This window comes from Lepidochelys kempii, chromosome 1, assembly GCF_965140285.1.
Source record: "Lepidochelys kempii isolate rLepKem1 chromosome 1, rLepKem1.hap1, whole genome shotgun sequence".
In the NCBI taxonomy this organism is placed as follows: Eukaryota; Metazoa; Chordata; order Testudines; family Cheloniidae; genus Lepidochelys; species Lepidochelys kempii.
The window spans coordinates 267,655,884-267,683,432 of NC_136380.1; the positions used below are offsets into that span (position 1 = coordinate 267,655,884).

At 43.1% G+C, this 27,549-nt stretch overlaps 3 non-coding genes across 3 annotated transcripts; 1 reads left to right on the top strand and 2 right to left on the bottom strand.

Annotated features, from left to right (window-relative positions):
- Positions 1-5,052: 5,052 nt before the first annotated feature.
- TRNAW-CCA (transfer RNA tryptophan (anticodon CCA)) lies at positions 5,053-5,124 on the bottom strand. Its single transcript has one exon. It is a non-coding gene; the product is annotated as a tRNA-Trp (tRNA).
- Positions 5,125-5,992: 868 nt separating this feature from the next.
- On the top strand, positions 5,993-6,064 carry TRNAD-GUC (transfer RNA aspartic acid (anticodon GUC)). Its single transcript has one exon. It is a non-coding gene; the product is annotated as a tRNA-Asp (tRNA).
- A 179-nt stretch (positions 6,065-6,243) lies between these two features.
- Positions 6,244-6,315, bottom strand: TRNAD-GUC (transfer RNA aspartic acid (anticodon GUC)). The gene has a single exon. It is a non-coding gene; the product is annotated as a tRNA-Asp (tRNA).
- Between the last annotated feature and the right edge of the window lie 21,234 nt (positions 6,316-27,549).

Sequence of the window (27,549 nt, forward strand, 5' to 3'; positions counted from 1 at the left end):
GTCTAGTACAGACAAAAGCTTAGAAGCCTAGGGAAAGTCAAAAGTCTGACTTTGTAAAGAAGGGGCTCACTGGTATGAAGAAAGTAGACAAATTGGTTGACAGATTTAGGTAGATTTCATCTATTTTATTTATTTTTTTCAGATTTAAGAAGTGCGCCAATTGTCCATGCCTCTGGGGGAATGCACTTACAATTATCAAAAATACAATCACATTTTTTAAATTATACTGCCTTTGCCAACAATCAGCTGTAAACAGGCCACTCCCCAAATTTTCTTGTATCACAATGAGAAGTATAAACTCATATGGAACAACCCACGCCAATGACATAATATAATGCTGTGTTGTTAAAACGTCAATCTCTTTGAAAAACTTGCAACCCCCTGAAAATATCACCTCTGTAATAGCCAGTGAATGACGCCCCAGTATATGTAATGGAGGGCACCTAGCAGAAGATAATAATGCTTGCAGCAGCACTCATACTAAACTATCAGGAGGGTGTTAGAGAGATACATGCCAATTTGGCTGTTCCCTATATCTATCTCCTTTTCACTGACAGAGACAACATGCTTGGAAGATGAAACAGAAGGACTTTCTCAGGACTGGAGTTGATGGGAAGCTTCTAGCAGAATATGCACCTGATTTGATTTTCCTCCTTATGTTTCTGGAGTAGATTTCCAGGTCTTTAGTGTTTAGGAGAAGAAGAGACAATTATTTTCAAAGCAAGACACACAGAACATTGCTAATTTCAGTAACTTAATTTCTGTGATACCACCTGACTGATGTAGATCTAAAACTCATCCAAACCTCTTATCTCATTCTTTTCTGTCATTGTTTGAATGATACCAAACAATTTTCTCTGTACCTAAGCCTGAAACCTTATTCTTATCTTTGACACCTCTTTCTCCTTCCTCAACATCCAGGCTATCACCAAATCTTGTAATTTCCTCCTTTATAACTTCATTAAATGTTATCCTTTCTATCCCAGTTGCTAAAATCTTAGTTCTTGTCTTGATCATCTCATGTCTTGGGCCTGGTCTACACTGGGGGGGGGGGGGGGGGGAATCGATCTAAGATACGCAACTTCAGCTACGAGAATAGCATACCTGAAGTCAACATATCTTAGATCGACTTAGAATCACTTACTTTGCGTCGTCGCGGCACGGGATCAATGGCCGCCACTCCCCCATCAACTCCACTTCCGCCTCTCACCGTGGTGGAGTTCCGGAGTCAACGGCAGAGTGTTTGGGGATTGTTTTATCGCGTCTACACTAGACACGATAAATCGATCTCCAATAGATCGATCACTACCCGCCGATCCGGTGGGTAGTGTAGATGTGGCCTTGGCTACTGTAACTTTCTCCTCCATGGACTTCTTGCCTTTGGTATCTCCCACTCCAATCCATCCAAAGGCTGCTTTGAAATCATCTGCCTGTCACACCCCTCTAACGTTATCAATGCCTGAAATGCCTTTGTTGACTTTCTCCTTTCACTCCAAATTCAATCTTCTTTTGTTCATCTTTGTCAGGGTTCTTTCCCCACTCTGAACTCTAGGGTACAGATGTGGGGACCTGCATGAAAGACCCCCTAAGCTTATTTCTACCAACTTAGATTAAAACTTCCCCAAGGCACAAAGTCTTTGCCCTTGGATTAAATAAACACTGCCACCACTAAGTGATTTAACAAACAATCAGGGAAAGGACCATTTGGAGTTCGTATTTCCCCAAAATATCCCCCCCAAGCCCTTATACCCCCTTTCCTGGGGAGGCTTGAGAATAAACAAGATGAGCACAGACCAGCCTTGGATTTTTAAGACCCAAAAAACCCAGTCAGATTCTTAAAAACCAGAACTTTATTAGAAGAACAAAAAAAAGATAAGAGAACAACTCTGTAAGGTCAGAATGGAAGATAATCTTACAGGCAGTCAGATTCAAAACACAGAGAATCCCTCTAGGCAAAACCTTAAGTTACAAAAAGACACAAAAAGAGGAATACACATTTCCTCCAGCACAGCGAATTTCACAAGCCAAAACAAAGCAAACCTAACGCACTTTCTAGCTGGATTACTTACTAGCTTTACAGGAATTGGAGGGCTTGCATCCTTGATCTGTTCCTGGCAAAGGTATCACACAGACAGACAAAAGCTTTTCCCTGCCCCTCCAGATTTGAAATTATCTTGTCCCCTCATAGGTCATTTTGGGTCAGGTGCCAGCCAGGTTACCTGAGCTTCTTAACCCTTTACAGGTAAAAGGACTTTGCCTCTGGCCAGGAGGGATTTTATAGCACTGTATACAGAAAGGTGGTTACCCTTCCCTTTATATTTATGACAATATTCAAGACTCTTTACAACATACATATTTCTACATATTTGCTTCCTTATATCCCTTCCTACATATTTGCTCTCATTTACCCCACCCCCAGCCCCAGCCCTTAAAACTCCCTTTCTTTTCTTTGCTTCCCATCTTCTTTTATGCCACTTTCTGTAGTTGAAACAGCCTCCTGCTTCCTGTGTGCCAAGCTCCTTGCCTCTCTTCTTACAAACAAATTCTTCTTTACAAATTGAAAAAAAAATCACGTTTTTTACCTACCCTGCTAGCTCTTTCTTGAGAATATCTTCTCACTTTAATGTGTGCCTACTGCTGTCGTTATATAATATTTATCTAATTTAAATAGTAAGATCTTTGGCACAAGGACCAAGTCTTTAAAATATGTTTTTAAAAAATACTTTCATACACACTCTAAATAAATAAATAAATAATAACAATTTTATCTGATGTGATCTTTACTATTATGTTAGTGCAGCAATAATCATTCACTGTGGCCCTGAGTCCGCTAAGCACTTTTCCTTAAGCACAAGTAATTCCATTGAAGCTAAATAGTGATGAACTCATGTGCTTGGTTAAGCATGTGACTAAATGCTTAAATAACCATGCACTGAAATGCTTTGCTAAATCAGGGCCTATATCTCTTCCATTCTAATTGATTTAGAAAACAAATGCTGATTTGGCCAATCTGATGCATAAAACCTGAAAGACAATACTGTTATGAATTAACTAGTATCAGACTGTCTGATGTTAGATATGTTTTAAAGTACTGATAAGTGAAAAGTGGTCAATCAACTTGCAATGTTTGGCTGTAGGATTCTATTTTCATACTAAACGTATAAAGAGACAACACAGGAATTTAAATCATTTAACTCCAGGAATTTAAATGACTCAATCACGTATGTACATTTTATTTTATTTTCACATAATAATCAGTCTCAGGAATGTTTTCTTCCATCTGGATAAAAAGTAAAAACTATACAAATAATGTAAAATCAGAATGTTGACTCACAGATACTCTACACCCAACACAATTTATTTTGGGGCTCACGGATAGGGCTTCATGTTTGTCATGGAGGTCATGGATTCCGTGACTTTCCGCAACCTCTGTGACTTCTGTGGTGGCCAGTTTGGCTGACCCCAGCTGTTCAGGTGGCCCTGGGTTCAGCCACACCAGCTGCTGCTAAAGTAGCTCCACAGCCAGTCACTTGGGCGTCCCCGCAGCCAGCTGTACCAGCCGCTGCTGGAGTGGGCTTGGGGCCAAATGCACCAGCCACTGCTCGGGTGGCCCTGGGGACTGCCCGAGCAGCGACCAGTATGGCCGGCCCCAGGGACTGCCTGAGTAGTGGTCCTGGGGGGGGAAGAGCAGCTGCTGTTGGTGGCCCCCGGCAGCAGTCCCAGGGTGGCTGGAGAAGCTGCTGTTGACGACCCTTGGCAGCAGCCGCTGTTGGTGGCCCCCAGCAGTGGTCCCAGGGCGGCTGGAGCAGCCGCTGCTCAGAGGTCCCCGGCAGTTGGTGCCGCTGCCCCTGGCTCCCCGCAGTAGTGGCCTCCCCAGACATACCCCACCTCCCCCCCGTAGTGGCCCCCTCGCTGAAGATTTAATCAGGGGTATAAGTCATGGAGAGGTCACAGGCCATGAATTTTTGTTTATTGCCCATGACCTGTCCATGACTTTTACTAAAAATACCCGGGACTAAATCATAGCCTTACTCATGGATGAGTATATTCTGCAGTATAATAACTGCAAGGCATCACGATTTGGTCAGAACAATTTTTATTTATTGTCAGGCAAAACCTTTAAGATACTGGTGTGGCTGGATAGTTCTCCAGGCTTGGACGCCCAAGGAGTATGTCTTTGCTTTATAAGTTTACAACATCAGTGCCTCAAAGTTATTATTTTTGCAGTTAGCAGTATTCAGGTACCATTCATAATTTTAATGGACAAAGCCAGCTAACCAAACCAAACCATGCTAAAGTGGTGGCTGAGATGTGGCCTGCCAAAACAGCCCTTCTCCGGAAAATGTAGCTTTACCGGGAAATATTGATTCTTCTTCAGCTAGTGTCCCTATGGGTGCTGCACTCTAGGTGTCTTTGCATCCCCAATGTGAGGGCCAGGGATGTGGCTACACCTACAATGGAGCACTCAAAGGGGGACACATCTCGAAAAACCATCGTTAGTGCGCAAGGTGACTAAACTTTTCTTCTTCTTTGAGTAGTGTCTCTATGGGTGCTCCACTGCAGGTGTATCCGTGCGCCTCAGATCGGTAGATGCAAAGACACGTAGAGTGGAGCACCCAGCACCCACAGGGACACACTTCTCAAGGAACCGCAGCTACTGCACACGGTGAGTAACCTCTTCCTCACTCTCAAATCTTCTCTGAACTGTTCACTCCTCACTAATGCGCCCTTGGGTGCCCCAGCAGGGAACTGCGTGAATGCGAGATGCTAACGCCACGATGTGAGGCAGGGGAAAGGAAATGGGGGTCTTCAGGTTTTGTTGTATTGACTACATAAAATCCTTCTCCCCTGGTATCTTGTCACAGAAATGCTGAGAGCTGGGTCTCCTGCTCTGGGACATTCCCCGTTTTGTAGCTGTGTCCCCACCCAGAGCACCAGTAATGCCAGGGACCGGATCAGGGCGGAGGACTGGGAGGCGGCGGGCGTTATGCAGAGTAGGAGGCTAAAGAACCAGAAGTAAAGAAGGAATGAAAAGAACCAAAAAACGCTAGTTGACCCCGACGTGATTCGAACACGCAGCCTTCTGATCTGGAGTCAGACGCGCTACCGTTGCGCCACGAGGTCCTGCTGAGCTCCTTGACGCCCAGCGTTAGAAATTACCAACCGCCACAAGCTAACGGCTGCTCCCTCCCAACCGCGCCGCGTCCCAACTCGCAGCGAGCGAGCGAGCGGGCTGGGGACACGGCCCAACAGCGACCGCCTCTGTCCCGCGCGCCCTGACCGCGGCAAGGCGCCCCCCGCCGCCAACGGTCCAGTCGCCTCGAGCCTCCCACTCCCGGCTCTGACCCGCGGCAGCCCCGAGACCAGGGCGCCGAACGGCCCCTTTCCCCCCAGCCTGGCCCGGGACAGGCACCTCCGCCGCGGACGGAATCGCGGCCGCCCCTCCGCCAATGCAGACACCGCCGCCCTCCCGGCACGTGGCGGGGCAGGCACCAGTGGCCTCAGAGCGAGCGGGACGAGCCCGGCAGCCGCCCCGAGCAGCCCCCGCCCAGCCCCCAGGGCGCAGCAGCAGCAGCCCCCGCCCCCGGAGAACAGCCCCCCCCCAACCGGCAGCCCCTCACCTATCCCGGGCCGCAACCGCCACTCCCTCACCTCCCCGTGCCCCCCTCTAGCCTCACCTCCGCCATCCTCCGCCCCCTCCCCGACCGAGCAGCCTCGCGGGCCCAGGAGCTCCACTTCCGCTCGCTCCCCGCGCCCTGTGACCTGACCTTCGCAGGGCTCCCACGAAGAGCCCCCAGTACTTCGCCGCCTGCGTGTCCTGCCTCTCCGAGCCCCGCGCCTTCACCCGCTCCCAACGTATCGGCGCCCGGAACGCTGCCGCTCGCCGTGGCTCTCAGCGTCCGCCCTGGCAGCCCCCGCGGGCTCGCGAGCGATGGCGGTTCCGGTTAGGGGAGCTAGAAGTGGAGGCATCTTCAGGCTGTGGCCAGGAAGCTCCTCGTTAGTATAGTGGTAAGTATCCCCGCCTGTCACGCGGGAGACCGGGGTTCGATTCCCCGACGGGGAGGTATTGCATTTTTGAAACGTTCACTGCTTTAGCCTTTTTTCCCTTTAAAAAAGAAAACTTAAAAGAATTAAATGTATTTAAAATTTTAAAGAAATGAACGTTTCTAGGTAGGAAGGATATTTTAGTTTCTGTTTACCTTAAATAAATAAAGCAGTAGAGGAAATAAAAGGTATTTTTGCCTCCCCGTCGGGGAATTGAACCCCGGTCTCCCGCGTGACAGGCGGGGATACTAACCACTATACTAACGAGGAGTTGGCTGGTAATGCTTTCAGCAGGAAGGTTATTTCATATCACTTAGGGAGATTGTTCTTCATGTATTGGGAGATAAGAGGTTGCTATAAGGCCTGTTGAAGTCACTGGTGAGACTCCTAGTGATTCCACTGGAATTTGGATCAGGTCTTTAATGCACAAGTGACCTCTCTGATCCCTCTGAGTAAAAGAATTTGCAGAAGATAGTGCTGCCTTTCTTCCATCAGACTTTATTATCCCTTCCCAGCCAGATGCCTAACTCGGAAAATCACAAGGAAAAGATGGCTTTTCCACACGCAAGGGGAACAGTGAGGGTAATCGCAGAGGGGGGGAAGGCATGTGGGTAGGTGATGCATTTTTGCCGCCTTAGCACTGCACCAGGGCTCACACTTGGGTTGTGTTAGAAGCAAACTGCAGCTGCTGCTACCAGAAAGCACGTCTACATCTTCGTCTACATCTCTTGTCTACATCTCTTGTCTACATCTTCGTCTACATCTTCGTCTACATCTCTTGTCGTTCCGTAGAGTGTGAGCATGTTTTTGGAAGGCTCAGCATTAAGCTAGGTTTTATTTTCAGCTGAGGCCCCTAATGGGATGGGATGTTGGGTGCAGGCAGCCATGGCCAGCGTGAATGTGTGGCTGTGTGTATGGAGCCTTTTGCCAGTAGTGGAAAGAGGGGAACCCCAGTGTGAAGGCTAAGGACCTCTCATGAACGGGGGTGCCGCACCCCACACTCCTTGTTCCAGCACCTATGCTCATCGATGGTCCTAACCTTTCTGGCTTCCCTGTAATCATTCTGTTTGGGTTGGGGTAGGGTTGTTTCATTGTCTTATTCACGGGTTAATTTCACATTTGCCAACTTTTACGCGGTAAATAAGCACCCCGACTTTCACAATAAGCCAAAAATCAGGGTAATCCCATTTCAAAACAAGGCCAAAACAAGCCAATCCCTAAGAACCCCAACACTCTATGTGACTAGATTCCCCCCGGCGTGCAGTCTGGGACTGTGGTGGGCCCGCTGTGCACCCTGACTCTCTTCTTCCCTTTGTCCCTGCTTGCCAGGAGCTGATCAAAAAAAAGAAGCAACAAACTACAAGCCACAAACTAGCCAACAAGCAACTCACATGCCAATTAAGCCAAAAACAAACCCAATTTTTGCTTTGTGTTTTTTTTTGTGGATTTGGCATATCTGGTTAATTTATTTTCCTCCCATTCCCCAAAGGAATATTTTGTGCGGGGTGTCTCTTGAGGGGATCCACGGAGATTTCCTCACGTAGGCATTGCCGTGGGAAGGGATGATCAGAACCAACTCAATAAAAAGAAAAGAAGCAGTTCACGTGACTTTGCGTTTGAAACGTGGGATGTGCTCTGGTAAGGGTGGAAGAGGATTTTGTAATGAGAATTTGAGAAGCAACTTGAGTCAGCAGCCAGTGAGGCGAAAGAAGGTCAAACACCTGCTGCCTGACTATCTAAAAAGGGAAAGAGAAATGGAGACCAATTACTTTGAGATCTGTAAAAAGAAAAGGAGTACTTGTGGCACCTTAGAGACTAACCAATTTATTTGAGCATGAGCTTTCGTGAGCTACAGCTCACTTCATCGGATGCATACCGTGGAAACTGCAGCAGACTTTATATATACACAGAGAATATGAAACAATACCTCCTCCCACCCCACTGTCCTGCTGGTAATAGCTTATCTAAAGTGATCATCAGGTGGGCCATTTCCAGCACAAATCCAGGTTTTCTCACCCTCCACCCCCCCACACAAATTCACTCTCCTGCTGGTGATAGCCCATCCAAAGTGACAACTCTTTACACAATGTGCATGATAATCAAGTCTGGCTATTTCCTGCACAAATCCAGGTTTTCTCACATCCCCCCCACCCCCATACACACACAAACTCACTCTCCTGCTGGTAATAGCTCATCCAAACTGACCACTCTCCAAGTTTAAATCCAAGTTAAACCAGAACATCTGGGGGGGGGGTAGGAAAAAACAAGAGGAAACAGGCTACGTTGCATAATGACTTAGCCACTCCCAGTCTCTATTTAAGCCTAAATTAATAGTATCCAATTTGCAAATGAATTCCAATTCAGCAGTTTCTCGCTGGAGTCTGGATTTGAAGTTTTTTTGTTTTAAGATAGCGACCTTCATGTCTGTGATCGCGTGACCAGAGAGATTGAAGTGTTCTCCGACTGGTTTATGAATGTTATAATTCTTGACATCTGATTCAAGATGAGGTGAGAAAACCTGGATTTGTGCTGGAAATGGCCCACCTGATGATCACTTTAGATAAGCTATTACCAGCAGGACAGTGGGGTGGGAGGAGGTATTGTTTCATATTCTCTGTGTATATATAAAGTCTGCTGCAGTTTCCACGGTATGCATCCGATGAAGTGAGCTGTAGCTCACGAAAGCTCATGCTCAAATAAATTGGTTAGTCTCTAAGGTGCCACAAGTACTCCTTTTCTTTTTGCGAATACAGACTAACACGGCTGTTACTCTGAAATTTGAGATCTGTGAGTGCAAAGTTGAAGGACACTTACAGAGATGGTACTGACTCAGTCAGCAGCAGGGTAGTTATAAAATAAGTGTGCATGTCTGCATCACAGTGACATTAAATCAGGAACTATATTTAACTTACCAATTTGTGTCTGGTCAGATGTACAGTAAACATCATATATAAATGGTCATAGGTATAAGCAAACGTATTGTCTGACTGCAATAATAGAGACAAATATCTCTGGATAAAAGGAGCCTATGCCAGATTTTCAAACATGGGTGGCTAAAGGATGGCTCAATTCATATTTAGGCACCTAAATTAAAAAGTGATTTGCAGCTCCCATTGAAGCACCTCTGAAAATCAGGCCACTAATTTAGGTGTTTAACCCTTGTGGGTTCCTCATTTTAGGCAGCCAAGTTTGAACATTTTGAGTTGACAATTGAAAAAGAAGAGTTACAGTCAGATACTAATTACATTCTGTTGTAGGGATGCCCTGTTTAGATGAATCATGAAGTCATCCTGTATCTGGCATATAAAAAAAAAGATCACATGAAAATTTTACAAATTTCCTAGGCTGCTTTTTTTCCCTCCCACCAGGTCTGTGCCCCCAGTGCATGGAGTTCTGGGGACAGTTGGTATGGGCTGCATTTTTCTAGGTGTAGTGACTTGGGGCAATCCTGCTCATCCTGGCTGCTACAGGCACATAAGAGCTCTCTCAGCGCTGAGGGCCAAAACAGTCCCTTGAAAGCCCAGGATTATGGGGTGGTGGAGAAGCGGGACAATGCACCCACTCTAAGTTCCTGTGGCAGGCTGTGCGCAAGAACCAAGATTTTCACGGGTGCAATAACTTAAGTGTGACCTGAGGAGCTCCTTAGAGCAGACTAAATTTGAGTCTGTTTACACTTTTACAAACATTTCTCTGAACGCCTGATTTGATTCTAATATGATTGCCGCTGATTCACATCAAATCCGACTCTGTGTATACTCTTTGTGCTGTTTGGATTTTGCTCTGTGCCTTTACACTAAAAATCTGTCGGCACAGGACTCTTTGGCAAGGTCTCAATACTTACATAATGGCATATTAATTTACAGCACTGTCTTCCTAATGATTAGCATATAATTATTAGCCTTGAGTGGTTGCTGTACACTGCAATGTACACTCATGGTGCTAAACGATTCCCTAATAGCAAAGTTTCAATACTGCTACACTTTGATCACACTGCAAAGTAAAAGTTTTAGAAATAATCGCAAATGATTTTTAAAGTTTTTTAAGAGAGAAAGGCTGAAGCACTGTGGCAAGTGAACAGTTCAAATGCATTGACTGTTAAACTGCAATGCATTAATAAAACGCATGTAGTATTTTGCTTTTAGCAAAAAGTAAGCACACTTTCTTTTTAATTTACTTCAGTGTGCATTAACAGATGCTATTTGTTGGTGGGAAGAAGATTAGAAATTTACTTCAAAGATAAATACTGTGTTAAATAATAAACATTTTTTATTTCTGCTATTTTGTATGATTATCTTTCACTGATCTCTTTGGGAAAAGAAGCTGGGGTTTCAAGTTCTCAGAAGTATAAGCTCCCTCTAGTGGCGCTCGGAACTGCTCAGCTTCGTAGTTAGTGAATTTTAGAATTAAAAACTATTTGGAATTTAAACAATAAGGCTATTAATTTATTTTAGTTATTGTACAAAAGAAAACTGGGAAAATCAACCCCCATAGACCCAAATGTATATTGAGATTAGAGCAAATTAACTCCCTCCCAGAGCCTGGTGCTTTGTTAACTTCTAGACATCTGGCAAAGAGAATAATTGAAACATCACTAACTTCCTCTCTCACATTCTATGCATTTAATCAATCCATAAATAGCAAACATTTTGTTCATGCTTTGCATCTGGAAATCAGGGGGGGAAATATAAAAAAACACTTTATGATGGAATGTGCAGTTTCACTTTGCAACATAAAGCATTAAGGGTTTTCTTTTCTTTTCAACTTGCATTATTGTGAAAAATAGCCCTTTTGGAAATTAAGTCCTTGTCAGATGCATCTGACAAGGGGACAGACTGGTTCTTGCCAGATCTAAAACAGAAACACACTGAAGCCTGATTTTTTCCACAAGCAATTAATGAAAAATGTGGAAGAAATTAGAGTCTTTCCTCTACTTTTGTGAGTGGAAGGGACCCAGTTTTAAGGTATTTTGCAAAGAGTGAGGCCAGTTCTGCAATATCTTCCTTTTGCCTATTCTGCTACCCATTTTCAGCCCAGCAAAAGTGCCTGCCTGATCACATAGTGCTTGGATGTACATCATCAGAGCCTTCCAGCTCCATGGGGTTTGCAGCCATCACTATTGTACACTGTATGCCCCACAAGGCACTGAAACCCGAGCCCGCTTCCTCCCTGAGGCTGAGGGAGAAGAGTGACAGACAGGAAGCAGGACTGTCAATTTTGGCCCCTGTTACACTCTGACACCCCAATATTCACCACTGTCATGTACTTAGAATATGTATTATACAAAGTGTGCCTTGTGAGGTGTCATTCTAAAAGTCTTGATCTGCTAGACAGTAATGTCTCATTGGATTGTGTGTGCTATCACCATGTGTGAAGTTATGAAGTTTGACTATGTATGTGTTGCTGAAACATGTCCTCAAGCAGCCTTTCAGGTATGACAGTAAAAAGGCCAAACAATGTTACTGGCTTATTGAGGAAATGGATACAAGCACAAGGATTACTCCAGGAACTGTGTACAGTAGAAACCTCTCAGAGATAGCACTACACAGTGGGAACTGTTTAACCCAGGTCACAGCAAAAGAGCTTTCCAGCAAGTGAGGAGAAGATATAAAAGGGGGAAAATGACATTACAGGGTGACCTCACTCTCCCTACAACAACACACCTGGAAACACCTGAGGAACAAAGACTGAACTGGGGGAAGTAATGGTCATAGGCTAGAGGATTTTTAGCCTGTGTATGAAAACCTGGGAAAGCCAAGGCAACCTGTGCCTTAAGGATCTGCCAGCCTGTTTATCACTGAGGGTGAGAATTTGCTAATTTATATCCTACCTATCCAGTGTGTTAAGGTCAGTTTGCAGTTTTTGTTTATTTACTAAGGTAATCTGCTTTGATCTGCTTGCTATCCCTTATAATCACTTAAATAGTTAATAAATTTATTTCTTGTTTATAACATAATCCCATTTGTGCAATTTATAATGGGGGGGGGCAAGAAGTTGTGCATATCTCTCTCCACATTGAGAGAGAGGGCGATTTTTATGAGCTTGCACTGTGCAGATTTTTCTACATAGTGCAAGACAATATTAATTTGGGTTAACTCCCTAAAGAGGGTATACACGTGAGTACTGGGTGAATCTCTGAGCTGAACTCTCTCACACAGAGCTGACTTCAGTCTGTGTTTGCAGCTGGGTGTGGCCATACCTGTGTGCATGTGTTGGTGAAGCCTTGAGGGCCTGGCACAGCAAAAGCACGGCGAGGAAGCCCAAGCTATGGAACGGGCGGGCTCAGTGAAACCCAAGGACATCAGATGGCATCCCGGATGGGTGGTCCAACCCACCAGAGCCCCCATTCTGATCAGCTTAACTGGGTCAAATTTCTTTGGACTAATATACCTCTTTGCAAGGCATATGACTAGAGAAGATAGAGAAGAAGATATCAGGGATAAATTGTAATAAAGGACAGAGGTGGCGGTTCAGGAAAAATTTCTTTCAGGATATGGTCCCAACCAATATGGATTATAGTTTGATGATTCCCTGTATGGGTTCCAGTGTGGGGTGGAAGGTGACAGCTAGGGATATGAGGTTGGAGGGGGGTTTATTTCTGTATTGAAGTGGGTTCTTTCAGGGTATTTGGGTGGCCTCTTCCAATTCACTTTGAATGGTCCCTTGAAATACTATATGTATTAACTAAACATCTTCTCCACCTTGTATTTACCTGTGACATTCTGAGTACATTTCCCAGACCTGAAGAAGAGCTCTGAAAGCTTCTCTCTTTCACCAACAGAAGTTTGTCCAATAAGAGATATTACCTCACCCACATTTTCTCTCTAATACCCTGAGATCGATACGGCTAAAACACTACATACAAACTTTACAGACATATTTGCTTCTGAGCTGAGAGAGCGCATGAGAGGTTTCAGCCTAATGGCTCCTTTCATTTAAAAGTTAAAAACAACTGTAAATGGGAGTGCTGTGTCAACCATAACTATAGTATCACATGGTCAGGAGCTGAGACAGTGCATGTGCAGTTAAGTACTGCCCAAAGCAATCTGCATTAATGAGAGAACCTGACTCTTGCTATTCCTAAATTAGGGGCATGCTAATGAGGCCTTTTCAAAGCCTTGAAAGAGATGAAGAGTGAGCATTGTATTTAGAAGCATGAAAACATGCTTAGAATCTGAATTCACATTATTGTGTATAAGCAGAGAATATAAGAACGGTCATACTGGGTCAGCCCAAAGGTCCATCTAGCCAAATATCCTGTCTTCTGACAGTGACCAATACCAGGTGCCCCAGAGGGAATGAACAGAACAGAGAAGAGGAACCAGAGCATTTTAGGAATACAGAATACAAATTTGCTAAGCCCTGGTGATTAGAAGAATATAATCAACAATAAAATCAAAATACAAAGAGGGACCAGTAGCCCCTAAAGAAGCAGAGGAGTTAAACAACCAACACACGCTCAGGGATTTATTATTTTTTAATTCTTACTGATGATTGGTAAATGATGCTACCATTCTTGTAATTTCCATCTAGTTTTTTAAACCAGAATTTGTTTGCAATGTGGGGAAGCTCAGATGCTGTGGAAATAACCTATTTCTCATGTATCACACACTAGTGAGCTTTTAGAGTGGTGATAAAAGAAGCAGATATTCTGAATAGCTTGGTCCTGTGACCCAGTCCCACATTCCCTACAGTGGAGCAGCCTATGTAGGACATAGGAAATTATGTGAGGCTGTCCTTGTGGAATTTCCCTTGGACTGCCCACTTATGGAAAGCAGGGTTCCTCACCCCCGAAACCTACAGCTCTCAGGGGATCTTCTGGAAGTAAAGACTATCAGTGAGAAATCAACAAATTTCCATAAGACCTTGTCTAAATAAGTAAGTTATATAGGTTTAACTTAAATTAGTTTTTAAAATCAATTAGATTCATAATAGTCTTAAGCTAAAATGAAGTAAGTCTGGTTTTAAATGAAATAAGTGTCCATTCGGCCTTTTGCAACTTCATCCCTGGCTTTAAACATTCCCCTTTTCAGAGAGGAATCCCTGACACGTCTCACTAGGTGATGTCAGCCCCTCCATCACCCGAGGTACTTACTTAGCAAGTTTCAGAGTAACAGCCATGTTAGTCTGTATTCGCAAAAAGACAAGGAGGACTTGTGGCACCTTAGAGACTAACGAAAGCTTATGCTCAAATAAATTGGTTAGTCTCTAAGGTGCCACAAGTACTCCTTTTCTTTTTACTTAGCAAGGTCCTTTGGATGCCCACTAGCTCTGCTTCCTGTCTTTCCTTCAGCTGTTACAGAAGGGGACTGCAAAGATGCTTATCAAAGACATGGAAAAAGTGTCCAAAAGGGAATCAGCCTGGCAGAGGATTGTTCAATGTGATGAGGCTTGGAAGGATTAGATACTTATTGTAAATGTTAGTAAATGTCGATTTCACTGTAACACACAAACTGATGGGAAAATATTTCCATTGATAATCAAAATTTACAGATAGGCAAAGAAAGAAAAATGCTGCTTAAGAACTTATTACAGTTTAAGATATTTACTTTGTTTATTTTGACATGTGACAGTCTGTTTTATACTGCGTTGCTGTAGCCATGTTGGTCCCAGGGTATTAAAGAGACAAGGTGGGTGAAGTAATATCTTTTATTGGATAAACTTCTGTTGGCAAGGGAGACAAACTTTGGTCCCCTTTGTATGCTCGACAGCTTGTCTCTCTCACCAACAGAGGTTGGTCCAGTAAAACATATTACCTCACCCACCTTATCTCTCTAATCTGTTTTAACATTTATAAAGTTTTAACTTTTTGAATCTCAATGTCTATTGACATTACATAATTATTGCCTGCCTCCCGCAGTGGTTGCCCCCTCATAATCTCCTACAACTGTGAAAATATAAATCAAATATAGAAAAATGCTTAAAGTTATCAATATTACCCATCAAAATATTAAAAAAAAAAGATCAAATTCTGCTAAGCCTAAATATGGCTGTTAACATGGACACAAGACATAGGACTCATGCAAAGTGGATACGAAAGTTGGAAGGAGGGGACTGGTGCTTATGCAGCCCCTCTGCATTTCCTCCATCCTTTGGGGCTTGAGGAATGTCTTGTGCAGCCCATGTATTCCACTCAAAAAACATCAGAGGATTTTCCTGCCAAAAATCCACTGGATACTAATACTGCCATTGACAGTAGTAACTTCCAATACACAGGTTCTTGGAACAGGCAGGAAGCAGTATGAAACTGAATCATAATTGTTGCATGGCTATTGAGCTGACCATGGGACTGGGGGAGGCGAAATGTTGGAGAAGTACAACGGGGCAGGCATCCATGCAGATTCTCCAAGATCCACAGGGTTGGAGCCAGAATTAATTCTTGGGCTCTGCATGATGAGGAGGCCATGCTTCCTGCCACCTTCTGTGATGGCTAACTCCTCACCCCAAGTAATTAATGTTCCATGGTGTCAGTGCCAGAGAAGTGGTGTATTCATTCCCCACCCCCTTTACTGAGTTTTTCTATGGATGAGACTCAGTTTTAATTTGTATTCTTCATGCTTCATTACTACAGAGATGACTCTATATGGTCTAGTTACTTTGAGAATGAGGAGTCTTTTATAAAGAAGGACTTTTTATTAAACTGTAGGTTTGATGCTTCCAAAAGGAAGTCCCAGGAAAAGGGAAAGCCTCAACTTTATGTGTATTATGTCCAAATATTGTCCAAACCCAGCTTGATAACTTTTTATAATTATATTTGAAGCAATGGCCTTTTGCCAAAAGCCTATCAGTTATTATTCCATTGGGTATGTCTGGGTAAGATTCATGTCTGGTTTCCCCTAACTGAACTATTGCATGAATTTATTGTGGCGGTGAGGTCACAGAGAATATTATTAATAATAGATTGGTTCAGTACTTGGAAATGGAAAATAATGACAGTTCTATCTGTCAAAGGGACACATGAACTCTGGGCTTGCTGGATTCATTGTTTTCTGAAATCAATAGCTTCTCCAGCACAACAGGTGTCTAATAGCAGAATTTGGGGATTCATTAACGTGCACCACTGTCAGGGGAAAGAAAAAAATCTTATAGTAGAGGGAAATTGTAAAATATTTAATTGTGTCAAACTTTTGCAGTGGAGAGACTTTTTTGGTAACTGTAGCAGTAACCAGGACTATGAAAGCTGACTGTTTCATATAATGACTGGTTACTCCCCATCAAATGCAGATAAGCTGGGGTGGAGAAGGGAAGTTTATATAAAGAAGACAGCATCCTATAGAACAGGGGTCCTCAACCTTTTTCTTTCTGAGGCCCCCTCCCCAACATGCTATAAAAACTCCAGGGCCTGCCTATTCCACAACAACTCTTTTTCTGCATATCCAGTAGATTAAAAGCCAGGGCTGGCATTAGGGGGTAGCAAGCAGAGCAATTGCCTGGGGCCCTGTGCCACAGGGCCCACAAAGTTAAGGTGTTCGAACTTCTACTTCAGCCCAGGGTGGTGAGGCTCGGGCTTCAGCTTCATCCCCAGGCCCCAGTGTGTCTAACAGTGGTCCTACTCTCTGGTTTATTTTGGCGGATGCCCTGAAACCTGCTCGTGGCCCCCCGACTCTTGGTTGAGAACCACTGATATAGAAGAGTATTAAAGGCCCTTCCTTATGTAAATATAAATGCTTGGATTCCAAAAAAGTTTTTGTTCTACCATCTACATATATGGCATCTGCTTTTCTGGGCTTTAAAATTGGGGAGGCTTTTTTGTGGCCACAGAGGAGGTTTTCTGCTCTGCTAACTGCCCTGAATACCCACCTAGGGTCTTGGATGGGACGGGTACATGCTAGGGCGGCTAGCGCATCCCACCACACGTGCTGCTACAGTTACATTCTATTTTTAGAATAGCGCTAGTGTGGCTGTACGTCCTTGAGCTGGGAATCACACCCCCAGCTTAAATTGTAGACATACCCTAGGCGTAGGAAGATGCCTGGAACTTGGAAGAGGCACCAGCAAGCTTTGTCTGTGCACACATGGCTGGAATGCTAGCTGCAGGTGTAGTTTCTCTGCAAATAGTTCTCTTAATAAAGATCCAGCTTAGTTTTAGAAAGATGTAGTCCACTCATGTTATTATCAGGCACACAGTACATGAAACAAGGTCGCAGCAGTCAGTCTAGCGAAACCCACAGCAAGGAAGAGAGTGCAATTATCAGGCAAGTAAAGCAGTACCTAGAAAACAGAGCAAACAGGCAGCACAGAGGGACTCACCACCAAGAATGCTGGATTTCTGGGAGTGGGGAAGAGACTTGCCAGAGCACGGAAGCAATGAAAGCAAAAACTGAGTCTGTGACAGAGCTGACGATGGGGGATAAAGATAAGAAAATGAAGGTAAAAGCTGTTGTGCCATCTCATTGGAAAACCAAACCAAACCAAACCAAAACAAAAACAAACAACAAGAAGTGAAGGTTAGAATGTTGCCAGGCATAATGCCCAAAACTCTGGAACAACTGATAAAGGTGTCTGATACGTACAGTGAACTGCAGGCAGAATGAGACTGGAGAGATACCGGTTTTTTACCTGACACCAAGAATCAGAAGAGGGAATAAATACTTATGTTACAGAGCTGAGAACTCTGGCATCCACATATAACTTCGGAGACATTAATGATTTCTTAATTAAAGACAGGATTGTGGCAGTGGCTCAATTTTTTGCACCATTTTTCTCTGCTGTCCTGCCAATCAGGTCCATTTGTGGTCCACTTTTGCCTTCTGACTTGGCCCTCTGGCTAGATCACCTTCTGTCTCATCCTTTTTTGGAGAAAACCAGGGTTTTCACCCAACAGTCCCAGAACCTCATACCAGGTCAATGACCCTAGTTCAGACCCTAATAGTCATTCTTCTGACCTTTTGCATCTGGGGTCTTTTTGCTAGTCTTCCCAGTAAGGCTGTACAGGAACTTAGTCCATTCCTCTACCCTAGGTTCCAGACCAGGAAGAGTAGCAAATAAAGGTCTGACAAGACGGACCTTAACCTTCTTCCTTGCTGGGCTACTTCCTACATCAGCCCATCTTCTCCTCAGAAGACCCATATTCTCAGCGGGGTCAAGCCCTTAGTTCCAGTTCTCAGCATAACAAAGGAAAGGAAACTAAATCAACAGAAACAAGTGGCTTTAGCTTCTCTCTCTTACTGGGATACTCCAGCTGCTCTGTGCTCATGGGCAACCTAAGGTAGTTTGCCCTCTCTGCTGTGGTCCTTTATGGGAGCTGAGGGGTGATAGGGCTATCCACCTCCCCAGGCAAGGGTCTTCTGAAGTGAGTTTCTCCCTTTTTAAGGCTCCTTCTCCAGGGTTGGCATGTCTCGCAGGAGCAGTGGGGTGAATCTGCCTTAGCCCAAAGCTACTCTTTAACCCCTTCTTGCCTGGTGTGGGGTTTGGGCATCTTGTCACAAGGATCATTTGTGAGACATGTGATTCCAGCTTATGGAAGAGATTGGAGAGAGAAAGATCTGTCTTAGAGAAATATATGAAGGGCTGCTGAACTGTCCAGGGAAAGGATCTAACCAATAACAGCCACTAGTGAAGAACAAGTACACAAGATCAAACTAAAGGAACCTAGGAAGCAAGAGAGAGACAGTCTAAGAGTGCAGGCATCATGGTCCAATGTATATACTGTAGAAAGCAACATGAAAGGCAGAAAGAAAAATGCCCAGCCTAAGGGCAAAGGAGAGCACCCATGTGACTACAATGCATGGAGGCTCCAGCACTATGAGGTGAGGATAAGGTACTGCTCAGGACAGTCACTACTAGTGGCAGATACACTGAGCAGGCATACCTTCCAGAGTACAGCATGATAGCTCTGTGGAGATAGAGCTGATCAATATGCACAATAGCTTCACCCCTGGTATGGGAGGCTCCTGGCAATCCAACAAAGCTCTGAAAAGAATGGGGTGCTTGTGACGTTGCACTCCATATGTTTATGGAAATATGCTTATGAGCGTAAATATAATGTAACCTGAACATGCTTTATGCAAAAGGACAGGTTTCAGAGTAACAGCCGTGTTAGTCTGTATTCGCAAAAAGAAAAGGAGTACTTGTGGCACCTTAGAGACTAACCAATTTATTTGAGCATGAGCTTTCGTGAGCTACAGCTCACTGAGCTGTAGCTCACGAAAGCTCATGCTCAAATAAATTGGTTAGTCTCTAAGGTGCCACAAGTACTCCTTTTCTTTATGCAAAAGGTCTCTTGTAAGGTATCATTACAAAGCTTATAATCTACTGAGTGTTGTCATCCTATTTGTATAAATGTATCATTCTTGTATCTGAAACTAGAAATATGAAATATAATTCTGAGATCCTATTGTAATTATGCAAAGTGTGGGCCATTAATGGTGGTTTGGAATCTTGATGGCTCCCATCAACTAGGACAACTGGTTGTAAATGGCTCTGTTTAGTTGCAAGCCTTCCTGTGAGTCAGGCCAGGAAGAATGAAGGCTTGGGGTCTTACAGGACATGTGACCATGTCACCTGGTACTGAAACCCATGTTAAACCCCGTTCTTTTCCATTTAGGAGGAGGGGTGGGGACCAGAGAGACAAAAGATTCCTGCCTTGTGCCAAAGCTATATAAGGGGGTGGAACAAGGAGGTTTCAGTCATGAGAAATCTCCTAGTTATCACCTGAGCTGGAATGCACAAGGTCTATACTAGGGGAAAGGATTGGGCCCAGACTAGGAAGGAGTCCAGTCTGTGAAAGAAGCTTATTGGAACATCTCTGAGGGTGAGATTTTATCTGTAATCAGATTGTTAATGTATTAGGCTTAGACTTGCATGTTTTGTTTTATTTTGCTTGGTATCTTATTTTGTTCTGTCTGTTATTACTTGGAACCATTTAAATCCTACTTTTTATACTTAATAAAATCACTTTTGCTTATTAATTAACCCAGAGTAAATAATTAATACCTGGGGAGCAAATCGCTGTGCAGAACTCTCTATCAGTGTTATAAAGGGTGGACAATTTATGAGTTTACCCTGTATAAGCTTTACACAGAGTAAAACAGATTCATTTGGGGTTTGGATTCCATTGGGAGCTGGGTGTCTGGGTGCTGGAGACAGGAGCACTTCTTAAGCTGTTTTCAGTTAAGTCTGCAGCTTTGGGGTGCGTGGTTGAGACCCTGGTTAGCACATTAGCATAGCTGGCTCAACAAGACAGGATTCTGGAGGCCCAAACTGGCAGAGAAAATGGGCTCAGAGGTAATCTCAGCACATCAGGTAACAGTCCCAAGAGGGTTTCTGTGATCGAACCCGTCACAGTGCTACAGGCCGTAAAACAGTTCAGAATCCAGGACTGGACAGAGTGCCACAGGAGGTTACCCCTACCACTAAAGAATTTTTAGCACTAAAAATTCTTAGTGCTGGAGCAACCCTGTTCTTACTGTGTGAGTGAGTTAAACAGACCTCCCCCTGAGCAGAGTTTAAGGCCTTTTGTTTTAAATCTTTGTGATGGGGGTCCAATGACCCAAATAATGGAACTTTATCTGTAAACAAGTGAAAGCCATGACTTGTTCCACAAGATGGCCTTCTATCTTCCAGAGGGTTCTTCCCAAAAATCTTGACCTTGGTCTTGTTATACTTAAGAACCAGGTCTTGAGAGTTACAATCTGAGGAAAAATGGGATAATAACCAGTGGAAGACTCTTGGAGCTTGTGATAAAACAACCATGTCATCTGCATATAACACCAAGATAGATTTACTCTTAATTTGCAGCAGAGAAAAATTATCTTCCTTTAAACCATCCACCACATCATTAATATATAAATTAAAAGGAGGAAGCACTAGAAGGCATCCCTGGTGTACTCCTCTAGAGGTAAGGAGAACGGACTCAGTACATTCTTCATTGACTTTGGTTTGTATGCTAGCTATATTGCCCGGGTGTAAAGCCTCCAGAATACGCAGAAGTCTTATATCAATACCCATTCTGCTTAATTTTGCTCAAAGTTTATCTCTGTTAATAGACTTAAATGCCATCTTCAGATCTATGAAAGCAGCATACCGTCTAGTACACTTAACCCAAAATATCTATAATGCATATAGGATAAAATAAAACAAATAGCAAGTGTGGCTCTGCCAGCCCTAAAACTGGACTGCTCGTGCTATAACAAATTATCCTTTAAAGCCCATATTTCAAGTTTAGATAGTAAAAATCTGGAATAAATTTTCCCTGCCACGTCTAACAGATTAATATGTCTATATGAAGCAGGGTTCCTTCTGTCCCCTTTTAAAAAAATAGAAATTATAATACTAAACTTCCAGCCAGACGGAATTCATCCCACGTGAGTGATGATAGTAAATAATTTAGTCAAGACTGGGGACCACGGATCAAGATTCTCCTGAAACATTCCACAGCAAGAAAATCTTTCCCTGGAGCTTTCTTCTGTCATGGGGTTAAAATAAATAACTGAATTTCTCTGCCTGTTACCAGAGGCCAAAGTGGTAACTCAAAAAGGGGATTCCTCATTACATCGGCTGTGCTAGAATTAGATTAAAAAAATAAGCTGGTTTGGAGGAATCATTATACCAAAAAAAAAACAAAAAAAAAACTAAAAAGAAAAAAAACCCAACAACCCAAGGATATCTTAAATTTTTGTGGGAGGATTTTGAAGAAGCTGCTAAAGCTAAAAATTCTTTCACGTTTTGGAAGATAACAGCCTTAGGCTCAAGCAGACATACTTTATCTGAGGAACCCCATATTAATGATAAACCCTAGATAGCACATTTTGGCCAGGTTTTAATGATTCCTCAAGGCATCTGATTGGGATATTTTGAATATTGAGAATCCTTGTCATAGTGAAATAGGATTCCTTAAGTACCACTTACACTTATTCTACTCAGCAGCTTAGACTTTTCATTTCCCTCAGAGTATTCCTGCAGTGGCATAAAATGGTGACATCCAACTATGATGTATGTCCTGAGACATATTTATGAAATATTTCTATATAGCTATTTTGTAAAGTACAAGACTATAGTTTTAAAAGTGTATTTGTGTGACCACAAATAGGTGGTGCTAAAGCAGTGCTGACAAGAAAGTAGACGTGATACTTACATCAAAAAAATCCCATTACTTTCTATCTACTGCCAAGCACTTTTTTCCCCTGCTGATTATGGGCGAATTTTAGTAGTAACTGGATTTGATTTGAGAAATGTTGTACATGTATTGATATGAAATTTATTTCTAACTGTGTGCCAGACTCTCTATTGATTTCTCATCATTCTGTTCTCTCTTTCTGACACCTCCTCTTGAACAATGTAATGAATTCTGAAGACTAGAAACGAGGTAAGTAATGCAGCAAATGTTTCTGATATGAAAGAGAGTTTTTTAAGAAAAAACACCAGTGAGAGCTCCTTGCAGACCGTCACTGAAATGACATTTTGGACAGACAGACAGATTGTGAGGGCTGAAGAGATGTATTTGCAGCTAATTTATTCACTAACATTTGTATTGCAGAAGTAGGGCAGCAATACAATTAAAACATCAAAAATGTTAACAGTCTGAATAACTCTGTAGCCTTGTGTTTCTTCCTTCTAAAGAGCTTTCTAAGTAATTTCTCTCTTCCAACACAATCTTACTTGTCTTGTTCTCAGACATTAATTCAGCACTTAATATTAGCTCTACCGCTGCTTCCTTTGCTCTAAAAAGAAGCTGCCAGGGGTTGAACAGTAAAAACTGGAAGTTGGCAGGAGGGTAATGCTGTAATTTAGGCAATTTCTAGCAAAATACTGTTCTGTTGGGTTTCTCACTTTAAAAAAATAAGGATGTGTGGGCACATTCCACTTTATCTTGTCGAAGAGACACTTCCTGTAACAGAAGCACAGATGCATTCTACCCTTCTCGTTTATATTGAATTTAACCCATTGTTTAAATGTGGAAAATTGATGCTCAGTGCCTCTCTCAACACAGGTGAATGAGGAGACGTTTTCAAGAGTTAGTAATACAACAAATATAACAAAACTCACTTTGCTTCTTTTTGGGTAGAGCATTTAACTGGATCATCACTAGAAAGAGTTTTTTTCTGATGGGTTAGGGTGGATACAGGGAGGGGACTGTTTATGTTGTCTGCCAGGGACACTTAAATTTAATGACATGTTAAGTGTTTTTTATTTGGTCTGGTCTACACTGCAAAGTTAGGTTGATGCAAGGCAGCTTACTTCAACCTAACTATGGAAGTGCCTACACTTAAATTTTGCTCCTTCTGACTTAATTGCCCCATTATGCCAACTTAACTCCACCTCCATGAGGGGTGTAAGTCAAAGTCAAGGTAATTAGGTCAATGCAATGTCAGTGTAGACACTGTTTTGCTTACATCGACTGTTACTGACTTTCAGAAGCCATTCCACAATGCCCCACACTGACAGTACAGTCGATAAAAGTGAGGACATGCACTGCTGATGCAAGAAGCAAAGTGTAGACACAAACAAGTGATGTAATTACTGTGGCGGCTATATGCTGACACACATTTGGTGAGCTTAATTTTGTAATGTACACATGGCCTATAACTTAGACCCAGATGCAGTAAGTGCATAACAATTATTAAATAATTACATCAACCTATTTATCCCGTGCTTTACAGGCTGTATGATTACAAAGAAAACCTTCTCCAAGTGAATCTCTGCAATGATATTTGCCTGAAACAATAGTTCTAAGGGATGCATAATTTACCCATTCATCTTAATGGAATGTTAACTTTGAACGCTAATAATGACAATTTGAAGATCAAGACTGTTAACTATTTCACTGCTAATTGTTTTAGCAGAAACATAAATCTAGGCTTCGCCTACACAGGTTTTGTAACTATAATAATTTTAATTTTGAGTGGGGGGTTCGGGGGGGGGAGGGGTTGTTTTGACCAAAATAGTGAACTTGGTACACTCTCTAGAGTGTATGCACTTATACCAATCTAACTGCATCCACACAAGGGGTTTGTATTGTTTTTACTATACCATTTTCAAATGGATATAGCTAAAGTAGTACAAAATCTGGGTGTAGACAAGTCCTATTGTACTCACTCCACAATCCCAAACTGCCTCCCACACCCTTCCAAGTGCCAAAAGTCTCATGTGTCTCTCACCAGCTGTCAAACCCTCCAGTTCCACCCTTTAACAACATCTGCCGTACAAAAATCTGCAGCACAATGAAACCTAAAACTTTAAGGTTAGCAGAAAATTACATTTGAGATCAAACACAGAAACTACACTGACTGTATTCTTCATTCCTTAACGGAGCTCCAGGTTGTAGGGCTCTTTGTTTTTGTTTTATTTTAGCTACAGCTGCAGAATTTCCAAGCTGCTACAGGAGGCACCTTGGAATTTGTCAACTTTTCCATGCGTAGATGGGTCCTGGACAGAGCCACATCCATTCTCCTATTCATATGCTCCCTAGTTAGAAAGGTGTCTTTTTGAGGGGTCTGCAGTGTCTTTGACCAGGGATGGTCCTGTCACTTCCATCTTATGTGACGAAGTAAGAAGGAAGGGCATGGAATTTTTGAGCCTGTTCAGTGAGCCTATTAGTTAGTTAAGGAGCTCCCAGTCAAATTTTGTGACCCTTTCCAGTGGAAAGTGAAAAGGGAAGCAAGGCTCCTTAGATGAAAAGCACTATATATTACAGAAGGGGTGTTTATCACTTCTTCGGGAAAAGTGTTTCCTTGCTGTCGTGTTGGTCTGATGTTCTGCCAACTTTGGAATATGAAGGTTGCAGCTAAACGTTCAGGAAGTTGAAGCTCTGAAAACTCATCAACTCAAAGGCATCTAGTGGAAAATGTCTCTTGGGTTTTTCCAGATTCTAAAGCAGACAATTTGCCTTGCAAAGGATAAGGAGGAAGACTGTGCTTAGAGGATTTATTTTTTAATGGCTTTCTATCTTTTACTCCCCATTTTGGTTGGGCTCTCTGAGGACAAGGAACCATTTTGTGGCTTGTGGCACCTTAGAGATTAACAAATTTATTTGAGCATAAGCTTTCATGAGCTACAGCTCACGTCATAGGATGCATCCGATGAAGTGAGCTGTAGCTCACGAAAGCTTATGCTGAAATAAATTTGTTAGTCTCTAAGGGTGCCACAAGTACTCCTTTTCTTTTTTGTGGATACAGACTAACACGGCTACTACTCTGAAACCTGTCATTTTGTGGCTTGTTTTCTTCTTTGGAGATTTGTCTGCCATTTCATGTTGTGTTTCATGGACTTTTGTTTCCTGTACTTTGTACTTTGTGCTGGCTAAGAACAGGAGAGGACTCTGTCTTTCTAAAATTAATCAGGCTCTTTACTAAAAGCTATTTACAGAGATGCTGCAACTGCAGCTATCATTCAAGCCATGTGCATGCAGTCTGGCTATGTGATGCCTTGTCCAAACTCTTCCTTCCTGCAACTTCTGCTCCTCTTTCCAAGTTCCATGCAGCTTGCAGCATCTTTCCTTTCCTTTCCACTTCTTTTGTGCGCATTTGCTGACTTGCTGGGGCACAGGTTACTAGCACATAGCCCATTCCTAGGGACATGGCTTTTACATCCTCCAATTGTTGCCTGTTAGACCTCATAGTCCTTCAAGTGTGCTGGCCTTCAAATCAATCTCCCACTTCTTGTTTCTGTTATCTGTGTTGGTGGGAGGCTTGCTTCCATCCTATTGCTGCCTTCATTTCTCTGGGTGGCATACTCTTGGTCCTATGTGTTGCCCATACATAGAGATTCTTCTGACTCTCCTACATCAGACCAGCTGATGGCTGAGATTCTAAGTCCTGATGGTCCTAGCCTGTCTGGGTGTACCAGCTGTCTACAGCTACTATGCGGTTGTCTTCAGTTTCTTCTCTGCAGCAGCCCTGAGTCTGTAGCTACTTTATTAAGCCATGCACCCCACTGCAGCTTGGACTGGTGTTGCTCTTTCCCATTGCTTTGTGTGGCTATTTGATTATTAGACCTAGAACAGACTACCCTGATGGGAAGCAGAGTCTTGGTTCTCTGGCCCATCAGCCCCTGTACTGGACTACTATCCAGTCCCTGGGAGGGTGTATTGCAATGGTTCAACTTTGTCAGATAAGGTTATCCCTGCCTGTCTATTTTGCCTTTGCCATCAGTATCTTGGCTGTCTTTACTGCCAACTCCGCTTTCCTGTTGTTTTGTGAGTTTTCAGGGGGAAATATCTTGTGTTCAGATTCCCATTTGGTGCTGAATCATTTGAATTCTATGTACTGTGACCCATTTTCTGAGCATAGAGCGATAGGTATGTCTTACCTTGCAAACTGTGCCTTTAATTTCATGATCAGTTTTTTCCTGAGTGTCCCCCAGAGAGTCCACCACCCAGAAACTGAAGTAATATGTACTGGGAATATAAAATGAATAGGCCTGTTCTGACCTTTTCCCAGGGCGGGGTAGGGATTTCATGAAGCTGTACAGACTCCTGTTGCACACCGCATACTGTTTCATGTACACTCAACTAGGCGTTCATGCCTGGCCTGTTGACTAACTCCTTGGCTTCTCACAGGCATGCTGCTATCACCAGAAGTGAAGCATGGATCCATCTCATGATGTCGGCTCTTAAACCTGCTGGGTTTACTGCTTGGTCCCCTTTAAATAAAATCCTATCTTGGGCATGCAGACCATCCTTCACCTAGTGGTAGGGGTAACCTCCTGTGACACTCTGTCTAGTCCTGGATTCTGAACTGTTTTACGGCCTGTAGCACTGTGACGGGTTCGATCACAGAAACCCTCTTGGGACTGTCACCTGATGTGCTGAGATTACCTCTGAGCCCATTTTCTCTGCCAGTTTGGGCCTCCAGAATCCTGTCCTGTTGAGCCAGCTATGCTAATATGCTAACCAGGGTCTCAACCACGCATCCCAAAGCTGCAGACTTAACTGAAAACAGCTTAAGAAGTGCTCCTGTCTCCAGCACCCAGACACCCAGCTCCCAATGGAATCCAAACCCCAAATGAATCTGTTTTACTCTGTGTAAAGCTTATACAGGGTAAACTCATAAATTGTCCACCCTTTATAACACTGATAGAGAGTTCTGCACAGCTATTTGCAGATGCTCTATCGAGTCTTAAGGTCAGTTTAGGGGCCAAATTTTGGATATTGTTCACAATAATTTTCCGACTTCTGAGAGCAGGCTGGATTTTATCCCTTTTGCATAGAAAAGCTTTATCATCTCCTCAAAGGATTATAAAAAAAACAAACGAGGAGGACTTGTGGCACTTTAGAGATTAACAAATTTATCTGGGCATAAGCTTATACTCAAATAAATTTGTTAGTCTCTAAGGTGCCACAAGTACTGCTCTTTTTTTTTTTTTGCTGATACAGACTAACACGGCTACCTGTCAAAGGATAGTGTTTTTAGTATTCTCCCAATCTCCACGAGGAATTAAATCAGTGGCAATTTTTGCCTTTTTAGCATCGTGCCAAAGAAGAGAGTTTTTATGAAGTTCATGTATTATATGTATGTTGCTGTTGTTTTAGATTGTATGTTTTTTTCCTTGTAGTTGCAAAGTACAAGT